The following is a 23,069-nucleotide window of genomic DNA, read 5'->3' as shown; positions in this document are numbered from 1 at the left end:
ACACATACAAGTAATTGATCTGGCATTGGCTGCTAGCCTTGCCTTTGACAAAGAAGGGAAGAAAAAAGGGAATAAAATAAGGAAGGCAATAAAAAAGGAAGGTAAGCAGACGAAAAAGTAAGGAATATGTGTAATAGAGGAAAGGAGGAAGGCAAGGTGGGATAAAATGGGTATGAAGGAAGGCAAAAATGTAAGGAAGAAAGGAGAGAAGAAGGAATGGAGGAAAGAAAGCAAACATGGAAGGAAGAAAGGAGGAAAGAAGGAATGGAGGGAAGAAGGCAATAAGAAAGAAGAAAGAAAAAAGATAGAGGAAAGGAAAGGATAGGAAAGGAAAGTAAAGGAGGCTAAAAGGAAAGGAAAGAGGGCTAAAAGAAAAAAGAAAAGAAGCAAATAAAATAATAAGGCAAAAAAGAAAAATAGGAAAGAAAGGAAAGAAGGGAGGAAAGAAAGGAAGAATGAAAACAAAAATAAAGAAGGAATGAAAAAGCAAAGAAGCAGGAAAGAAAGAAGCCAAAAGAAGAAAAGAGGGCAAAAAAGAAGGAAAGAATAGAAAAGAGGGAAAGAAGGCAAAAAGAGAAAAGGAAAGGAGGGAAGAAACAAAGAATGAAACAAAGAAAGAAAGAACAAAAGAAGTAAAGTAGTCTAGAAAGAAAGAAGTAAACCATAAAGAAGGAACGAATGAAATAAGGTAGGCAAAACAGAAAATAGGCAAGAAGGCAAAACAAACGAACAAATGAAAGAAGGAAAAAAAAGAAGGAAAGAAAAAGGAAAGCAAGCAAAGCATGAAGAGAAGAAAGCAAAAAATAAAGATGGCTAAAAGAAAGAAGTAAATAAGGCAAAAAGAGTATTCACAAAATTAGGAAGCAAAAATGAAAGGATTAAGGAAAATGGAATGAAGGAAAGAGATAAGAGTGTAAGAAAGGCAAGAATTCGACAAGAAAGAATGAAAGGCAAAAGGGAAAGAAAGAAGGAAAGAACACATAAAGGAGGCAAAATGAATCAATGAAGGAAAGAAATGAGGAAAGAATGAATGAAAAAGGAAAGAAAGAAAAAAGAAATATGGAAGGAGGAAAAGAAATAAGGAAAAAAGAAAAGAAAGGAAACAAGGAAAATATTGGCTGCTAAAACTAAAAGTACACCCACCTATGGTTAAAACTGTTACAAGTGTTCTCCCTATTAAACATCATAAAATATGTGCAGCACATCTAACCTGGGCTTCTATTGGAATTCTATAACGCATATTAGCAAGCCCATTATGGCTGTTTTAGCGGCAGTTTCCTGCCGCCTAAACAGCGATAATTTTAATGATGTTCTTGCTAATATGCCCCATGGTTTTCTTCCTGGGTGAAGTTTATCAACGAACCCTTGGTGAAACTGAATCCAGGAACAGAATAAGATATGCTGTGAAATAGAAGCAGTCCCGTGCAAAAGGAATTTACAACAGAATTAGAAGGAAACACGAACAGATAAAGCAGGAATATGCCTTGTGTTCACTTCCAATGCATCCTACTGTCACAAGAAGCAACACTGGCACTAAAGAAAACTCCTTGTGTGTTGATGTATACCTTGTGAAAGAGCAAAATGCAGTCACTCAAAGTGACATTAACCAGAGACATATGCTGTATGCAGTAGTGGATGGAATAAAAAAGGGAGTGACCCAACAACAGACCAATGGGTGAAGAGAGATGGCTGCAAGAACCCTTTAGTAAGTATATTATGCACACTATTTTAGTAAAATCAAATGTCTTGGCAAATGCCAGACCTAAACATCTATCTTGAGAGAATTGGACAAATCTAATCCAACAGGTATTTAGCTAATGTTGTGGCCATGACCTTAGTTAGCACCATCATATCAATCAGTAATATAGAAATTGTCCTGTAGGAAAAACATGTCTTCAGAATGTTTCTATCTTTGTTAGGTCTGGTTGAACCTTATCAACCACTGATGAGGCCCAACAGAGTAGTAGCATGGCTGTGAATGCAAAGCCCATGCCTCACTGAGTGGCAACTTACCTTAGTAATTTAAGTTTGAATGTGAGATATTTGGTTGTTGATTGAGGAGAGTGTGAGGGCCGGAAGTCTCCAGAGAAGCTGGAGGTTGTTGCCAGTGAGGGCTCTACAAGGCTGAATACCCTTTCTGCATGGAGCACTGAACAGGACTTGCTGCTGCGGAGAAGAGTGTAGTGGGAGCTTCCGCGAGGTCAGCCAGACCAGCATTGCAACTTGGTTGGATTGACGAGCAGGCAGGTCCCAGTCTCCTTTGGCCAAAATGTTCTCAGTCCCAAGTTTTGGATTTGGGCTATCTGGCCACCTTTAGCACCACTTCCAAAGGTCCAGGACTGGTGAAGCACCACTTGGAGGGTCAGGACTCTCTATGGTAGGGTCCAGGTTTAGGTTCAAGATGGTTGGAGAATGTTCTGTCCCTGAGGCTCTGATCAGGGATCCAGACAACTAGCCCCTGGAGTCACTTCTGGAAGTCCTGTGTTCAAGGAGAAGAGCAGAGGGCAAGCAGGAGGACAGGCCTCTGGGGCTCAGAGCAGCCTTCACACATTAAAGCAGTCCCTCTTGGTGTGGCAAAACAGTCCTTCTGAAGTACATAACAGGCCACAGCAGCAAACAGTCCTCTAGTAGTCCTTCTGCCACTCCAGGAGGGAACTGAAGAGTGGGTCTGAGGGTCTCTTTTATATACCTGGTTCCAACTTTGAAGTGGAAGAAACTTCTGAGGGCTTCTCCCCAAAGAAGTATTAGGAATTTACTGCCTGCCTACCAGCACAAAAGGATAGTGTGAAGTTATTTGTGCAGGAGCAGGACCAAGCCTTTTGATGGTTAAGTGAGGCTGTACACAGCTTCGCCCCACATCCTGCCAGTGATGGCCCATTAAGGCGCAAAGGCAGACCTAATCCCTCTATTCTGTAGCTATATGAGAGGAAAATAAAAAGGCCAACTGACACTCAGACCTATGTGACCTATTAACTCGCTGCAGCTACTAAATGGTTGGGACAAGAAAATGTAAACTTTCCAAAAATGGCAGCTTCAGAATTGTGACGTCTGAATTAAAATCTGACTTTACCATTAAAGAGGATTTAAAATTACAGTTTCTCAGAAACAAAGCATGACTTTTCTACCTGCTCCAACTTAAATGTTACAACTTAATAAATGTAATAAGGTAACCCAATGTTATCCTATAACAGAGGTGGGCCTCACAGCAGTGAAAAACACATTTGGGAATTTTTTCGCTCGGCGTGTGTGAAATAATAGGTTGTTGGTTGGATGGGTTGTGAGCCCTGTACAAGCAACAGTGACAATCCCTGGCAGGGTGAGCCACAACACATCACTAAATTAACCTGTGCCTGACCATGGGTACCTTGGCAGAAACATAGAAACATATGTCAGGCTTAACTTAAAGGCAATTGGTACAGTATTTATGCAGCACACAAGAAACATTCCACACCAATTTAGAAATAGAGAAAAAAGGATTTTTAAAAATGTTTTGGCACCAAAACATCAAAAATCCAATCAGAAGAAGTGAAGTTAAGAATTTTTAAAGTTTTAGTAAAAACTAGTGCCTACAATATCAAAGCACCTGCCATGGACATTTACCCAGGTCAAAGTAAAAAAATATGTCTGACCGTGATGGAGAGTAGATCAGATACAAGAAGCAGATTGGCTTACCTTTAGACTTAGAAGAATTTTAGGAAAAATGTTCTGAGAATGTTAAGTTCAGTGGGGCAAGCCTGTAGGTGGTGTCTGAGGAAGGGGCGTAGTACTTGGGAAACTACTGGAAGAAGTTGGGGGAAGATTTTCATGTTCGGACTTAGTAATTTTTTGGGAGTCTAAAATCTCCAGCAAGATGAGGCGGGAGGCTGTAGCTGAAGACAGCTCCAGGAGGTCAGATATACCTTTGGCAAAGGATCGCTGAACAGGATATGATGCTGGAGTTAATATGTAGCGAGAACAGCTGCAAATTCAGGCTGACGCACCTTGAGCTGATCAACAAGCAGGTGAGCCCTGGTCTCCCCTCAGTTCTCAGAGATGTTTTTAGCCAAAAACTATCTGGGCACCTTTGGCATCACAACCAAGGGTACGGGGCTGTTAGGACACCACTTGGGTGTTCAGAACTCACTCAGGCTAGGTCCAGTTGTGGGTTCAAGATTGTGGGAGCCTTTTATCTCCCTGCAGCTCTCAACAGGAGCCCAGAAATCTAGCCCTTTGTGTCACTCTGATAGTCTTGGGTTCAGGGGGAGAACCAGGGCTCTTGTAGCAAGGAAGCCCTCTAAGGGTTCAAGGCAGGCTCCAGGCAGCAGACCAGTCCTTCCAGGTGCAGCTAAGCAGTCTAGTGGAGTACACAGCAGGCCACAGCAGCAGGCAGTTCGCAGAGAGTTCTTCCACAGATCTGGAAAGCAAGATTGGGTCTGTGGGCCCCATTTTGTATGCCTTGTGCCTTCTTTGATTTGGGAGACGTTTCTTAAGATTTCTCTTTGAAGTGCTTGGAATTACTTGACTGTCCTGCCCTAGCTCCAAGCTGGCTGCAAAAATAATGTAGTGGTGACAAGCCCTTTGTGTGAAGACAGAGCCCAGAAAATGTATTTGCAAAAGGGGCAGCTCCCAGCTGTGCCCCCTCATCCTGCCAGGAGATGACAAGCACTCCTAATCTCTCTATTGTGTGACTGCCAGGGAGGAAAATACAAAATCATAACTGTCAACTACACCCAGTCAGGTGAAGATAGGCTGCAGGCACCAAAATACAAAAGGTGGAAAAATGCTAACTTTCTAAAAGTGCCAATTTCAGAATTGTAATTTAAAATCTGACTTTACCATTAAAGAGGGTTTTTAATTCTAATTTCATAGATAACAAACATTTTTGCGTCATTTTGTGACTCGCAATTTGCGACTCACAAAATGTAATTTACAACAGTGTCTCAGTTATTGTTTGTGATTCCTAATGGGGTCGCAAATTGCCTGCCTCATTAATATTGATGAGTCCGGTGCAATTTGGGAACCCATTGGGAATGGCTAGCACTCCCAGGGATGGTGGCATGGTGGGGTCAGCAGACCATCATGTCAGTGACTGCTTTTTAAATAAAGCAGTTTTTTAGAAAAGTGAAGCCCGTTTTCCTTAAAGGAAAATGGGAAGCATTTAAAAAAATTCCTTCGGATACAAACACAAGAAACCACCGGTCCTTGCAGAATCACCATTCCTCAGATGTGCGTAGAGATGGCTGCATTCGACCGTCCTAAGCATTTTCCTTCATTCGGAGGCAATACTATACCAGGATACCCTTTCCTACAACCCGTACCTGCCGGGTTGGAAATATCACCGGCATATCGAACTCATGATTATCTGAAAATTGAAAGCCCTGAAGAGTCAAAGGTATAGCACCCGCATGACGAAACACCTGTCGGCTGGTTATTTGCTTTGATGTCACCCTTCCTATCAGGAAGGCTAAATATATTTCATTTTGAAAAACAACGCTTCAGATCTGTCTACCTTGTCTCATTAAATGTAGTTATTTGTTTACCATGAGTATAATGACCACATTTTAAACTTTACGTGTGCACAGGACTTTTCAGTTTCATTTAAAAAAGAAAAATTTGATGTTTCTGTTTCATTTTTTAAGTGTAGTCAGTGGTCCATGGGACAACACCCTACTCTTAAAAATTATTTTTGCATACATTCACAAAGGGGAAGGGGTCCCTTGGAGACCCCTTCCAGTTTGCAAGTAGCTTACCACCTACTTGAAGTAGGTTTTAAACTGCGAGTGTTTTGCAACCGCAATTGCGGTCGCAACACAATTGTACATTGAAGTGTGACTCAATATTAGGAAGGGACTCCTTTGGCACGCCCCTTCCTAATAGCTAGTCGCAAACCAAATTTTGCAAGTCAGTAATAGGTTATGGACTCGCAAAATAGAGTTTCTAGTTGGGGCAGACCTATTTTGAGGTCGCAAATTGGCCCATTTCCTGTTTACAGCTGCAAAAAACTGTTGTACATCTCCCCAAATGTACCCACCAGGATTGGAACCTGTAACCATTATATCAAATGTAGGTTCCTGAGGTTGTTGCATTATTCCATCGTATTAGAAAAATAATTAACTTAACTGTTGCACTGAGTTGTTACCGTGATGAGATTAATTCAAGCTTTTAAGTGATTTTATTTTTCATTTCTCTCAGTGATTTGAAATGCTGCTAAAGTCTGAACATACGTATCCTATTAAAGTTGTAACAACATCTGTCTAAGAAGTAAGGACCTTAATCTCTTAACAGGAAGCAAAGGTTTTGACTACTCAATAGCATTGGATAGGGAAAGCCATCTCTCCTGATTTGACTCTAATTGTTACATCCTATATTCTGCAAGCCATTTAATATTACTCACCTCTTACCTTGACATTAAGGTTTCCCTGGATGTCCCAGTAGGGGGAGAGCATCAAACAATGTCTAGTGCGCAGCAGAAAAATATTAAAAACCCTAGTGAAAGAATGCATTAGGAGGAGTGATATAGTGGATGTGTGCAATAGAGATAATTTGCCTCACCTACAGGAGTTAAATTATGGGGGGCATATTCAGCCTTACCTGCGGGACATATAAAGTGGTTGTATCAGAAGATGGGCTGAAGGTTAGATTGGGGCATGTACCAGGCTTTATAATATGGAGGTGGCCTAGACAGAGAGGGGAGGAAAGAGGAAAGTGTCTATTTTGCCGAAAACATCACTTTCCTTTTTGCACTTACTAATACTGTGCATATGTTTTGATAATTGCAGAAGAACATTGTTGTTGCCGGATTTTAGAATGATGCAGGTTTGCTGCACAAGTGATTTATTGGTAGAGATTTTAAAATGTGATAATATAACATTATGCTATGCGGTAGGGAAATTTCTGTATATAGTTTATGAATGGTGAATTGAGCAGAGGCCTACTTCTTTAGAAGGACAGTACAGGATCTTCGAGCACCACTCATTTATTTGGACCAGACGCATGTCGGAACATATTGCGATCCTTTGGGTCGCTTTTGCTCTAATATCATTTTTTTGCACAACTATAGTAATAAGTTGTATGACCATGGTTCACTTGGTAGAAAATAAATGGTATTTTTGCACAATTATAGCCTCTTTATACAAATATATCTACATTCTGTATTGTTAGGGGTTTATCTTATATAAATGAAATGGTATCTCTCTGTTGCCTTTTTAAATAATATTATTATTGTATGAATATATATGTATGTTGTAATTTTTATGTTTTAATTATGTATACAGGCAACAATATTCTGTATAAGGCCAATGCCATGTTTTTAGATTAATTGAAGTTATATTTTAGGTAGTATTGTGCCTTTTTTATCTGTATGTATGTAAAATGTTTGCGTTGCCTTATTGGAATGATTTCAAACTGTTAATAAAATCAAATATATTCAAATCAAACATAATCAAACCTCTTACTTAGGTAATTTTGAATTTAAATTTCAACCTCTGCCTCCGCTAACCATACTGTTTAAAGAAATGTTTATTATTAACAAAGTCTTTGCCTGCTATACAAGGTCCTCTGAAGGAAAATGATTGTTGATAGATAAAACAAACACATTTTAATGCGTACATTTTACAACTTATCAGGAATGTGTTTTAATCCGTGACCCCTGTTTAGTAGAACTTAAATGATTTTGACACTTTCCCAACATTCCTCCTCTTTCTCTGCTGAAAGTGTCCTCCTGACTACAACTGTGCCTTCCTAATGTGCCGCCAATGTGGGAGACATAATCTAGGATTCAAGGGTCACATAGTTAATACCATATTTCAAAGCATACAAATCAGAATACACAATGAAAAACAGTTAAGCTATAAAGGAATTAAGGCACATGTATTTTAGTTTATAAGGTCAATACCTTTAAAAGATCAGAAGTGAAATTAGAAGCAAATGGGATATAAATTACTATATCTTTAATAGGATTTAGTAATACAATCCAATTAAAAAGGTTTTCTATATACTAAAGCCTATGACAGTTACAAATAGACCATAAGGTTTCCAATTTTCTCTATGAGACTTTAAAGCTAGGCAGGTGTAAGAAATTGGGTTACACATCAACCACAATTCTTCTCACGGTAAAGTCACAAACAAACCCTAAATTAGCCTGCGCTCAACCGTCGGACCAGACTCATGTGCAAAAAGCAGTCAGGCTTAACTTAGAGGCAATGTGTAAAGTATTTTAGAAACACTTCAAACACTAACACAGTGGTAACCCACCACAAAAGGAGCCCACAACAGAGTTGGAAAAATAGAGTAATTTTCAATGACAAAAATCCAATAAATAGAACTGGAGATGTTCAACATTAAAGATTTTAGTAAAAACAGAATGAAAATGCATAAAGCGCCAAGTGTGGATATCTGGTTGCGTTGGACCGGGACAAAGTCCCGATTTCAGTCTGGCCATGATGGAGTGTGGGCCGGCTACAGGGATCCAGTTAGGCCCTCTGTCCAAATTACCTCTAACCGTAGTTTGCGGAGTATTGCGTGGATCACTGTCAAAATGCTGGAATGCTGCTGGGTTTAAGAAACAAAAGTTCATACCCTGCACCTATCAATCACAAGGATTTGGACTCATTTGAAACAGTGGTACAACACGAACAACATGAGATATTCAAGAGTAACAATCAACATTTTTTAAACTATGGGAACTATTACAGAATGGGACAAAATATATCTAATAAAGGAACATCCTAGCATTATATATATATATATATATATATATATATAGAGAGAGATATATATCTATATATAGATATATATATCTATCTATATATAGATATATATATCTATATATAGATATATATCTATATATATATATATATATATATTACCTACTGGCGCTTGCAAATAGGTAGTTATAGTTAGTACCTAGTTACCATAGGAAAATCGCAACATTCTATTCCCAATAACTTTGGCGCCGATTGACGCATCTTCATGAAATTTTCAAAACTTATTTTTTGTCAATATCAGCTCCTATGTTTAAGGTTTGAGGGTGATTCGTCAAGGGGGGCTGAGAAAAAAGGGGGGTCCCAAAATGTGTTTTCTCCATGTTAATTTCCATAGGAAAATCTAGACAAGGCTACAGGGCGAACAGGTGAATGGAATTACCCCAAATTTGGCAGGGAGAAGGGTCTTGGTCTAGAAAGCATGCTTTTGTTTATTTGGTGTAAATCAGTTCAGTAGTTTTTGAGAAATATCAAAATTTACAGATATCGATATTTGGGAATTCTGCCATCTGATTGGCTGAGGCTTTACGAGCACAAGCTTTCTGCTGATTGGCTGTGATCAGTGCGAGCGGTTGCAACTAGGAAGTGTTGGCTGCCATTTCGTGATTCCATTGAAGCGATTAAGGGGAAAAAAGGGCAAAAAAAGTGTGAAATAGGAGGGTATGAGCACTGTAATCTCTGTTGGGTGTTTATGGTGTGCTATAGAGGGGGTGCGAAGCGAAGTATTAACCCCTACGGGTGTGAAAGTGCTAGGCTACGGAAATTGAGTGTGATGTTGCTAAAGTAAGCTGGTGCGGGACTCAGTGATTAAAGCGTGAGCCCAAATTGTGTGTTTTATGCTGTGAAGTCATGTGCCCTGGCCGCTGCAGTACAGCTGTGAAAGTAGTGTCAGCATGTGTTTATACCTCCTAGGATGGACCTGTACTGGTGTGAAAGTCCTGTGGTACGGAAAATATGTGAGGTATTGTCTAGAGTCTCATGGAATTAGGAAGTGTTGGCCGTCATTTTGTCATTCCATTGAAGCGAGTAAGGGGGGGAAAAAAGGGTGAAAAACGTAGGAAAGAGGAGGGTAGGAGCACTGTAACCTCTGTGGGGTGTTTAGGATGTGCTATACAGGGGGTGCGAAGCGAGCTACTCACACCTACCTGAAAGTGCTGGGCTATGGAAATTAAGTGAGGTATTGCCTAGAGTCTGATGCTGCTAAGGTGAGCTGGTGCGGGACTCGGGGATTAAAGCGTGAGCCCAAATTGTGTTTGTTATGCTGTGTAGTCATGTGCACTGGCCGCTGCAGTACACCTGTAGTGTCAGCATATGTTTATACCTTCTAGTATGAACTACTGACCCATACAGGTCTGAAAGTCCTGGGGTACGGAATATATGTGAGGTACTGTCTAGAGTCTCATGCTGCTAAGCTGAGCTACTGCTCGGGGATGAAAGCGTGAGCCCAAACTGTGTGTCATATGCTGTGAAGTCATGTGCTCTAGGCGCTGTGCCATACCTGTCCAAGTAGTGTGAGCATGTAGTTATAGCTACTTGGATGAACTTTTGTTTTAAACATTATAGCTTGTGTATGGTGCTTAGGGGGTGTTATAGAGGGAGTGCGAAGGTAAATTTGCGCGTATCAAATCAATTCGGTATTTGTGAAGAACTAATTACTCACTCCTATGGGTCTGATGGTGCTGGGGGCATAAGCTGAGCTGCTGACGGACGCAGGGTAAAGCTGTTGAACTACTGACCCCTACCGGTCTGAAAGTGCAGGGTATGGAAATTAAGTGAGGTATTGCCTAGAGTGTCATGCTGTTAAGTTGAGCTGCTGCTGGAGTCGGGGATGAAACAGTGAGCCTAAACTGTGTTTGCTATGCTGTGAAGTCATGTGCTCTGGGCACTGTGCCACACCTGTCCAACTTGTATATGGTGCTTAAGTGATGTTGTATGGGGTGTGCGAAGGTGAATCAATACAGTATTCGTAAAGTGCAAACTACTCACCCCTATGGGTGAGTAGAGCCGGGGATCAAAGTGAGAGCTATGTGTTGCAAAGTGAGATGGTCTGGCCGCTGCGCCACAGCTGTGTGGAGAATACATTTTGACGAGGACGCGGGAGTTGCCGTTATGTGGCCGTAAAATAGCGGGCCTAAGTTGTAAGTTATAAGGTGGCTCTAAAAAGAGCCCTTGTGTTCATTAGTTGGAGCTACATATAAGTGCGGATGTACAGCTTCAAGATGTTCAGGAAAACTCGGTTTCCCTGAATTGTGAAGTGTACTCCATCACTTCTGTAGATATCTGCCACATCAAAGCGTATGTTGTTGTTGTACATGGACCCCATTTTGTGGTCTCTGAGGTATGCAGACACAGCTTTGTTGACTTTCTTCTGAGATTTTTCAATCTGAGGACAAAATTGTTTGGACCATTTCCACTTCTGTCTTTGGCATATATTGCAATATATGAAGACAGTTTGAGGCAAAAGTAACATCAATTGTCCAAAGGTGTCCTTCATAAGCATTTCCAAACCTACCCCAGTCAATGTGCCTAGGTAATTTCCACCACAGTGCACAATCACGAGGTCAGGGTGTTGGAGATGCAAACAGGTTTTAATCAAAGGCAACAATTGGTGCCACTTCAATCCTCTCTGTCCAAACCATTTAATGTCCACATTTTGTAAACCGAGGTCTAAGTCAATACGTCTCTGTTCTGCATACCTCTTGCACCAGAAAACATAGCTATGTCCTACGATCCACACTAGCATCTTGAAGGTATGGCTGGAAGGTATGGAAAGATGTCTGTAGCTCATGCAATTCCTTTGTAGAATAATGTAAGGTATCCAGCATTTATAAGGCGCTCTGTCACCCCACGGGTGTCCTTGCGCTGAGAGATATGTTTAAAGATGGGGAACTAGTTTTTTTTCACATACAAAATGGTAACTGATTGGGAGATGAAAAACATTGTTTTTTAAAAGTAGGGTGCACATTCGTTTTGTGCAAAAGCGTCTCAGTGATTGGTTATGAAAAAGCAGTTTGAACGTGTAGTACAAATTATAGGATAACTGTTATGTTTACTGTTTCTTTAAGAGTGTCTTGGGTGATTACATCATTAATGGAATGATGATATTCCAATTGCTGAGAATTGAGTTTGCTGTTACTTTTCCTTGTTGATAGTTGTACATTAAAGCTACTCTACAACTTCCACTGAATTTGAGTGCTTTTATCACTGGCGACGAGGGTCAAGGCTTGATTGGGGACAGGCACCTACAACCATCAATTCCCCTACACGTGGATTGCTTATTTGGACTTGTTTCTGGCAATTTTGGATTGATCTGGACAGTTTGGGTCTACTTCTTCTGGATGTGCCACTGTACTTGGACACTGTTCAGTCGTCTTGTTGGATTGGATTACATTGGATCATTGGATTTCTACGTTTTTCCTGAAGCTCCTGTACCTCTCAACTTTTGTAACTATTTCATTATCTAAAATTTGGCCTGCTTCCTCTCATCGTGTTTCTTTGTGAAAAGCCCTTGTTGACTGGCGATCTGAGAACACACTCTACACTTGTGTGTGGAATTTCGAAAAAATCGTGTGTATCAAAACATTGTCAAAATTTGGATTTGTGGGGCTGATGGAGATTTCACCGAAGTGTGCAACGATTACTTACTTTGTTTGTGTTTAAATCTCCCTCGCGTGGGGCATCGCGAGCAATCTGCACGCTCAAGCTCCGTTTTCGATGCGAAAGTCTCCATTCTTCTCTGCCTGATGGGAGGAACCTGACGTCCACACGCAACCTCCAGCGTCATCGCGTAGTCCACACGCAACGTCCAGCGTCATCGCACTAGCGGCCATTTTGTGATTGCCATGACAACAGTTTCAGCGCCGATGCGCACGGCTGTACATCGGTAAATTTTAATATTACTTGTGTCTCGGTACCATTTTCGATATTATAAAACAATGGTCCAAACACTATTATTTACGATGTCACAGTTAGTCAATAATTTCAAAACTTATGGTTAGAGTATAACAATCTACTCTCATCCATTAAATTGGATAATCTCAAAAAAGCATAAAGCAACAGCAAAATGGGCATTCAGTGGTGATTTATTCGTTTTTCTACCACTCATGCGTGATGCACACAATTATAGAAATACGTCTGGGTCATGATGGTTGCCCCGAGTGGAGCGTGCAAGAATAGAAAAGAGTGATAAAGTTCAGTGATAAAAAGGAAAAGGAATTGCAAAGATAAGTGACATTCAAACACAGTAGTTATATTGTACACAAGGATCCATTAGTCATCCCTACACTCGCGCCTGGCCTTTCAAAAAATCAACCATCAATTATACAATATTCAAAACCTATAATGGTAAATTATAGTGCACGGTGGAACAGTATATAGGTCCAGGCAAATATTAACTAGGCGTCGACGTTTCGACTCGGCTTGTGGCCTCCCGGTGATTTAAACCTGGGCCTTGCGAGTCTTCATCAGGACTATCTCAGGCAACCATACACCAATGGATGACCCTACAAGACAAAAGATTTGTGTCTAAGACAGCTGTTGCTAAATTGAATCGTTTAAATCAAATGAAATGAAAACGCAGGGCTTAAATTGCTTACCCTAGCGATGAAGAAAGTTCAGATTTGGTTTTCTTTTTGTGAATCAATGAATGAGACGTCCTCCTAGAAAACAATGGTTTCATGAGGACTTAAAAACCCAAACCGCAGCCTCAAGACAAATGTGGAGAAGGATAGAAAGGGATTACCTTATCGACTGTCTATCCGATGGGGGAGTCGGTCAAGGTTTGTTCAAAAAGAAGCTTTCTATAAGGAAAACCAATGAACTTGATTAACCACAGCCCCTACCGGTTGCGCCAAACACTATACATCATCCCAAAATGGCATTTACCTGTATGTGACAGTAGTGTCAAGTACTGGAATTCAGTCCATATTATTTAAGTCGATTTTCAATCAAGAGTCTCCCTTCCGGCTGCTGCTGATATCTTAGGTAGCTGAAAGGGGAATGCCCATATTTAGATCATGATGCTTAGAGCAAAAAACGTCTAGATAAGGGCAAAATACGATAGTTAATCCATTGCTTACCTAGTTTGACAGAATCCCTCATAAAAGGAGAGCATCAGTTCCAAATATACCCTTCGGGTTATGGCCGATCCAGTCTATTCAAAGGATCGCTGTTAAGGTAAAAAGAATGGTCACGTATAAATTTCAGCCATTCCCAGGGATACTTAAAACAAGGAATAATGTTAACAAAAGCTTACCCAATCTGATTATTCTATGCAGCATACCGGCATTTCACGTACTGAGTCACGGGCAAATTCACATTACTGAAACTAACGCGGTTTCCCCTTTGAATGTAGTCCAACATAAAGATAGGACTAATACAACGCAACCTAGTTACTTGGAAAATGGCGCCATCTTGAAGTGGTGAATTACCTAAACAGTCTACACAGTTACATATTAGTAGCTCACCTAGTCTTCCCATGATAACGTAAATTATATATTTCTCGTGACTAAAGGGCCCGCATCCTCGATGTTTCGGTGCTCGCTGATCCATAGGTTGTTCGAGCCATTATGAGGATTGTTCGACTATCGTCTAAAACAGACAGGAGGACTGCCCCCACTGGTACAGAGGATCATTACTACTCGTACAGGTGATGAAACATTTCTAAGTATTCCACAAACATTGGGCATACAGTTTGACTTAAAATTAATACAAATACAAAATCAATACAAATTAAAAACAATTATACATACACAACACTTTGCTTTGTGCCACAATATTAATCGCTGTACATATCAACTAATCCTGAAGCTAGACAATGATTAAAGATTAAACCAACAAGAGAGACACTTGTCTACTAATCTCCTCTACTTCGTTCAAACCTGTTTGTACAGTATTCAGAAGGTGTATCCATAAACACTCTCGCTTGTTGAGAATAGCACTCATGTCACCACCTCTGGGGTTCGATCTCACTTTTTCAATGACCCACCATAGAAGACTATCAGGGTCATGTTCGAATTTCATAAAGTGATCTACTAAGGGTGCCCCCTGTGTCTTGCAACGTATTCTGCTCGTGTGTTGGAGGATACGGCATCTAATTTTTTGAATAGTCTGCCCAACATATAAGAAACCACACGGGCACTTGATGACATAAATCACCCCAGTGGTATTACAGTTACTGTGACTTTTAAGGGTGTGCGTGAGGTCATTATGTGTGAAACTGGTGCATTCCAAAGTAAGTGCACAAGCTTTGCAAGCACCACATTTGGTATGTCCTAACACAGGCGGTAGCCCCCACAAGGTTGTTTGACTGTTTTGTTGTGGGAGGGGCAGGAGTGATTGAACCAAATGGTCCCTAATATTCTTTCCTTTCCTGAAAGCATGTAGCGGGGGAGGCATTCCCCCTAACTCCTCTTCTACCAGGTGCCAATGGCGATTTATCACCTTCTTAATCGTGCTACTTTTGGTGTTAAAAGTGGTTACACACACCAGACGTTCCGCACTTTTTTCTTTATGTTGTACCTCCAAAAGATGTTCACGATGATTATGCCACGCACGTTTCCGTGCTTTTTTTAGGAGGCGTGGTGGATAACCTCGTTCAATCAATCTCCCAACCAACAGAGACGATTCCTCAAAGTAATCCTCCTTTTTCGTGCAGTTCCGACGCAACCTCAGAAATTGGCCGAATGGCAAATTATCTCTGAGGTTGCGGGGATGGTGACTTGTGTACCTTAGGAGGGTGTTCCTCTCACTGTTTTTTCTATATAAGCTTGTATATAACTCACCTGCTTCCGCTTTAATCTGAATGTCTAGGAAGTTAACAGACAGGTTATCAGATTCTAGAGTAAACTGAATATTTCTAGAACAGCCATTAAGCCAACCATGGAAGCCTACCAGAGTCTCCTTGTTACCCTCCCATATTAGCAGAACATCATCAATATATCGGGCCCACAACGAAATGTGGTTCCGATACGGGTTGATTTGATTGAGGACAAATTCATGTTCAAATTCGTTCATGAAGATTATCGCCAAGTTCGGCGCAAAGCTAGCACCCATAGCTACTCCACTAGTCTGAATGTAATATTTATTTTGAAACATAAAATAATTTTTGGTCATAGCTATGGTGAGAAGATTTATTATGAACTCAGTGGAAACTCTGTGCGGTGCCGGTCTCTGATTTAGGACCCTCTCCATGCAGGCCAAAGCAGCCTTCTGGGGAATGTTAGTATAAAGGGACGTAATGTCCATAGTGGCTAGCAGAGAGGTGGTATGATCATACGTACGTCCGTCTACCAATTGAATAGTTTGGGTGGTATCTCGTAGGTAAGTCGGTGTGGATGTAGCTATAGGTTTTAGAAAAACGTCTACATATTTACATAGGGGTTCCAAAAGGGAACCACACCCTGAAATAATTGGGCGACCAGGTGGATCAGTCAGCCGTTTGTGGACTTTTGGGAGCGTATATATAGTGGGCATCCGTGGATGTTTGTTATTCAGAAATTCATGTTCTAGCTTATTTATCAAACCCTCATCCAGGGCTGATTTCGTGATGGTTTTAATAAGAAGACTGATTTCTTTAGTAGGATCTTTTCTCAAAGGGGCATAGTTGCCTTCAACTGTAAGCTGGGAAAGTATCTCATCTTTATATTTGTGAGTGCTTTGGACAACTATGGCTCCCCCCTTGTCCGCGGGTTTTATTACTATATTGCAGTTGTTCTTCAATGCATACAGGGCTTCCTTTTCTTCTTTTTTCATATTGTAAGGGACATATTGCCGGTTGGCCAGTTCCATATCAATGTCACGTAGCACTACTTGTTCATATGCTAGTACTTTATGGTCCAACATGTGGACCGGGGGGTTAAATTTAGATGGAGGTCTCAACCCACTACCTGAAAAAACAGGGTTGTAGGGGATTTTCAAAAAGTAATGTTTGAGTCGCACTTTTCTGAAAAACTGATGTAACTCGATTATCAGATTAAAGTTGTTGGGCATGGATGTAGGGACAAAAGATAGTCCTTTGGATAGGACATCATGTTCCAGTGGTGTAAGTTCATGCTCGGACAAATTGATGACAGGATTATCTTTTGAATGGACTACCATCTGTAGTGCTTCTGTCGAGTTCGTATGTCCCCCTGATATTCTTGCTGGTTTTGGGGCTGTTTCTTCCCTCTCCCTGTTCCTTGATTCCAAGTGACACCGCGTGCCCCCCTGGGCCTGCCCCAGGGGCGCCCTCTTCCACAAGGACTCCACCATTGGTCCTGACCTAAAAAAGGTTGGTATTCAGAATAATTCTGAGCAAAGTTATTGGGGTGTCCACCCGTGCTGGTGCTAGGGCGTTCAGATTCACTGTCCGAGCTGCTGCCAGCTGAGGAGCCAGAAAAAGTGTTATATTTCTTATAACCACCTCTACCTCTACTCGATAAACCCCCTCTCTGGTCTCTTACAAAATACCCCTCTTGGAGATAGGGATAGGTGTTCTTTTTGTCATAAGTTTGAATATCTCTTGTGGTCTTGTCCAATTTTGTTCCCTGGGTGTAGATCTCGAATTCTCGTATAGTCTTTTCCAATCCTTCTAGGGCTTCTTTAGCATTTAACAAGGCTTTATCGTCAATAATCTCCTTTTTGAGATCAGCTATTTCCCTAGTGAGGCGTTCTACTTCCTCAACAGCTGTTTCAATGCCCAGGACCATCCAATGTCTGGAACAAGCGTTTGACACAAAACTAAAGTTTTCCTTAAATTTGGGGTTTTCTAGGAAAATAGCTGGCTCATTTCGGACTTGTAGGCCAATTGGAATGACATTCGATCTTAAATATTTGGCTAATGTATGGCCATGTAATCGAGTTCTTATAAGCTTCTTTTCTAAGCGTTCCAATGTCAAGATCTTACTATTTAGGGACAAATCACTGCTTGTGGTTTTATCTGCCAAGAAGGTACCCCCTCCCTCTTCCTGAAGGAGTTTATCAATATAGTCTTCGCTATATGTGAGAGTTTCTTTTTCGGACATCATTCACTATTATAATACAAAGCAAAAATTGTTTACATTAAACAAAAACCTTTCCAACATACATAAATTGAAACAACATACCCTCGCAGACGAACTGCATTAAGGTGACCATTAATGAAAATGGGGTAACCCAAATGATCTAGGACCTGGGTGATCAATGATATTATAAAACAATGGTCCAAGGACTATTATTTACGATGTCACAGTTAGTCAATAATTTCAAAACTTATGGTTAGAGTATAACAATCTACTCTCATCCATTAAATTGGATAATCTCAAAAAAGCATAAAGCAACAGCAAAATGGGCATTCAGTGGTGATTTATTCGTTTTTCTACCACTCATGCGTGATGCACACAATTATAGAAATACGTCTGGGTCATGATGGTTGCCCCGAGTGGAGCGTGCAAGAATAGAAAAGAGTGATAAAGTTCAGTGATAAAAAGGAAAAGGAATTGCAAAGATAAGTGACATTCAAACACAGTAGTTATATTGTACACAAGGATCCATTAGTCATCCCTACACTCGCGCCTGGCCTTTCAAAAAATCAACCATCAATTATACAATATTCAAAACCTATAACGGTAAATTATAGTGCACGGTGGAACAGTATATAGGTCCAGGCAAATATTAACTAGGCGTCGACGTTTCGACTCGGCTTGTGGCCTCCCGGTGATTTAAACCTGGGCCTTGCGAGTCTTCATCAGGACTATCTCGGGCAACCATTAACCAATGGATGACCCTACAAGACAAAAGATTTGTGTCTAAGACAGCTGTTGCTAAATTGAATCGTTTAAATCAAATGAAATGAAAACGCAGGGCTTAAATTGCTTACCCTAGCGATGAAGAAAGTTCAGATTTGTTTTTCTTTTTGTGAATCAATGAATGAGACGTCCTCCTAGAAAACAATGGTTTCATGAGGACTTAAAACCCCAAACCGCAGCCTCAAGACAAATGTGGAGAAGAATAGAAAGGGATTACCTTATCGACTGTCTATCCGATGGGGGAGTCGGTCAAGGTTTGTTCAAAAAGAAGCTTTCTATAAGGAAAACCAATGAACTTGATTAACCACAGCCCCTACCGGTTGCGCCAAACACTATACATCATCCCAAAATGGCATTTACCTGTATGTGACAGTAGTGTCAAGTACTGGAATTCAGTCCATATTATTTAAGTCGATTTTCAATCAAGAGTCTCCCTTCCGGCTGCTGCTGATATCTTAGGTAGCTGAAAGGGGAATGCCCATATTTAGATCATGATGCTTAGAGCAAAAAACGTCTAGATATGGGCAAAATACGATAGTTAATCCATTGCTTACCTAGTTTGACAGAATCCCTCATAAAAGGAGAGCATCAGTTCCAAATATACCCTTCGGGTTATGGCCGATCCAGTCTATTCAAAGGATCGCTGTTAAGGTAAAAAGAATGGTCGCGTATAAATTTCAGCCATTCCCAGGGATACTTAAATCAAGGAATAATGTTAACAAAAGCTTACCCAATCTGATTATTCTATGCAGCATACCGGCATTTCACGTACTGAGTCACGGGCAAATTCACATTAGTGAAACTAACGCGGTTTCCCCTTTGAATGTAGTCCAACATAAAGATAGGACTAATACAACGCAACCTAGTTACTTGGAAAATGGTGCCATCTTGAAGTGGTGAATTACCTAAACAGTCTACACAGCTACATATTAGTAGCTCACCTAGTCTTCCCATGATAACGCAAATTATATATTTCTCGTGACTAAAGGGCCCGCATCCTCGATGTTTCGGTGCTCGCTGATCCATAGGTTGTTCGAGCCATTATGAGGATTGTTCGACTATCGTCTAAAACAGACAGGAGGACTGCCCCCACTGGTACAGAGGATCATTACTACTCGTACAGGTGATGAAACATTTCTAAGTATTCCACAAACATTGGGCATACAGTTTGACTTAAAATTAATACAAATACAAAATCAATACAAATTAAAAACAATTATACATACACAACACTTTGCTTTGTGCCGCAATATTAATCGCTGTACATATCAACTAATCCTGAAGCTAGACAATGATTAAAGATTAAACCAACAAGAGAGACACTTGTCTACTAATCTCCTCTACTTCGTTCAAACCTGTTTGTACAGTATTCAGAAGGTGTATCCATAAACACTCTCGCTTGTTGAGAATAGCACTCATGTCACCACCTCTGGGGTTCGATCTCACTTTTTCAATGACCCACCATAGAAGACTATCAGGGTCATGTTCGAATTTAATAAAGCGATCTACTAAGGGTGCCCCCTGTGTCTTGCAACGTATTCTGCTCATGTGTTGGAGGATACGGCATTTAATTTTTTGAATAGTCTGCCCAACATATAAGAAACCACACGGGCACTTGATGACATAAATCACCCCAGTGGTATTACAGTTACTGTGACTTTTAAGGGTGTGCGTGAGGTCATTATGTGTGAAACTGGTGCATTCCAAAGTAAGTGCACAAGCTTTGCAAGCACCACATTTGGTATGTCCTAACACAGGCGGTAGCCCCCACAAGGTTGTTTGACTGTTTTGTTGTGGGAGGGGCAGGAGTGATTGAACCAAATGGTCCCTAATATTCTTTCCTTTCCTGAAAGCATGTAGCGGGGGAGGCATTCCCCCTAACTCCTCTTCTACCAGGTGCCAATGGCGATTTATCACCTTCTTAATCGTGCTACTTTTGGTGTTAAAAGTGGTTACACACACCAGACGTTCCGCACTTTTTTCTTTATGTTGTATATGTTTTATGTATTATGTTCAATATAACTACTGTGTTTGAATGTCACTTATCTTTGCAATTCCTTTTCCTTTTTATCACTGAACTTTATCACTCTTTTCTATTCTTGCACGCTCCACTAGGGTCATCCATTGGTGTATGGTTGCCCGAGATAGTCCTGATGAAGACTCGCAAGGCCCAGGTTTAAATCACCGGGAGGCTACAAGCCGAGTCGAAACGTCGACGCCTAGTTAATATTTGCCTGGACCTATATACTGTTCCACCGTGCACTATAATTTACCGTTATAGGTTTTGAATATTGTATAATTGATGGTTGATTTTTTGAAAGGCCAGGCGCGAGTGTAGGGATGACTAATGGATCCTTGTGTACAATATAACTACTGTGTTTGAATGTCACTTATCTTTGCAATTCCTTTTCCTTTTTATCACTGAACTTTATCACTCTTTTCTATTCTTGCACGCTCCACTCGGGGCAACCATCATGACCCAGACGTATTTCTATAATTGTGTGCATCACGCATGAGTGGTAGAAAAACGAATAAATCACCACTGAATGCCCATTTTGCTGTTGCTTTATGCTTTTTTGAGATTATCCAATTTAATGGATGAGAGTAGATTGTTATACTCTAACCATAAGTTTTGAAATTATTGACTAACTGTGACATCGTAAATAATAGTCTTTGGACCATTGTTTTATAATATCGTTGATCACCCAGGTCCTAGATCATTTGGGTTACCCCATTTTCATTAATCGGTACCATTTTCAGCGCCGATGCGCACGGCAGCGCATTGAATATTTCAGCATTTTCTACAAGCAGTACATTGGAAGAATTGGAAATTCAAATTTATATTTCATTGTTGTACATGGCAGCTCATTTATCGTGACCTGTTGGGAGTACTTTTTCTTAAAGAAACCACTTGTACTTTTAACGTTTGAGTTTCTATTTAGTGTGCATTTAAATACACGGTTGGATTTTATTTTCATTTTTCAACATGGCCACGACATCTAGTATGTCACAACCACCACCTTTTCTTTCGGAGGAGGGCGAACCTATTCTTCCTTGGAAGAGATGGAGGAACTTGTTTGATTCGTACTTAGTAGCGATTGGAAGAGAGAAATTTTCAGCTTTTAGGAAACAAGCTATTTTGTTACATAATTTAGGGGTTGAAGGCAGACACACATATGACAGTATGGATACAATACCTGTTGGTGGGGCTGATGGTGAACCTGCAGACATTTTTTAAATGTCAATGTCTATGCTAGAACAATATTTTGGCCCTAGAATTAATGTGGTTTTGGAGCGACATAGATTTTTCACTCGTGTACAGGGTCCACGTGAACGAGTTGGAACATATGTTGCCGCTTTAAAAACTCTTTCACGTACGTGTAATTTTGGGGATTTATCCGAATCACTTGTTAGAGATCAACTTGTTCGGTGTACGAACAGTTCTAGGGTCCAAGAAAAGTTGTTATCAAAGAACCCCACATTAAAGGAGGCTGTTGCCATTGTAGAAGGCATGGAGAATACTTCTACATGGGTCAAAGAAATAAGGAAAAATAAGGAGGATGAAAGTCACACTATTAGTGATAATAATAAGAAAACTCTTGATACAGTACACATGTTGGAAGGAGATGATCTTAATGGAGAGTGTCATGAAGAAGTTGCTAAAGTCAGTGTAGGTTCAAAGAACAAATCTATTCAAAAGACTCCTTCTTCTCAGAAAAACACTTTTGAAAATCGTCCTTCTTTTAGTAAAGAGTCTCTTTTGCCTAAAGAACGTGATTTTCGTCAACAGCGTCAGTTTGGCAACCAGAAAACACGTTGTTTTAGGTGTGGAAGTTTCTCCCACACTTCTAATTTCCCTAATTGCTTTGCAAAAGACAGTATTTGTAATAACTGTGTAATCAAAGGACATTATGCACGTGTGTGTAGGTCTGGTAGGAAAAGGGACACTAATGAAACTATCTCTGACATTGTACGTTCAGTTGTAGTTTCCAATGTTAAAGGTGAAATGGTTGACACAGAACATATTTTCATGCCATTCTGTGATGTAGGAATTGACAAATTTGTATTTAAGCTTATGGCAGACTCTGGGTCTCCTTTTACTTTAATTGGGAACAAGATTTGGGATGAAGTTGTTGGTTTAGAAAATGTTCAACTTTTACCTTCTGACATTTCTCCTCTGAGTTATAACAAGTCAAAAATAGAGATTTGGGGATACACTGTAGCAAGTATCTCTTTTAGAGGTAAGAATATTTGTGGCAAGGTTTATGTTGCCGTCAGAGGAGACAACTTTCTTGGATGGCGATATCAGCATGATTTGGGCATTATTCTTAATCCTGGAGCCAAAGATCCTAAGAACCAAGTCATGTTGATGGAAGACTTTCTTTCTACTTCTTTTCCTACTCAGGTAGATTTTGTGTGTGGGTATGACAAATATTTTACTGATTATCCGAAAGTTTTTTCTGATAACTTGGGGTGTTTGAAGGGATTTGAACACAGAATTATTCTTAAGAAATCTGCCAAACCATGTGTACACAGAGTTAGAAAAGTACCTAACATGATGCTC

The sequence above is a fragment of the Lissotriton helveticus genome, chromosome 2_2, assembly GCF_964261635.1.
Source record: "Lissotriton helveticus chromosome 2_2, aLisHel1.1, whole genome shotgun sequence".
Lineage (NCBI taxonomy): Eukaryota > Metazoa > Chordata > Amphibia > Caudata > Salamandridae > Lissotriton > Lissotriton helveticus.
This window is presented reverse-complemented; position numbering follows the sequence as displayed.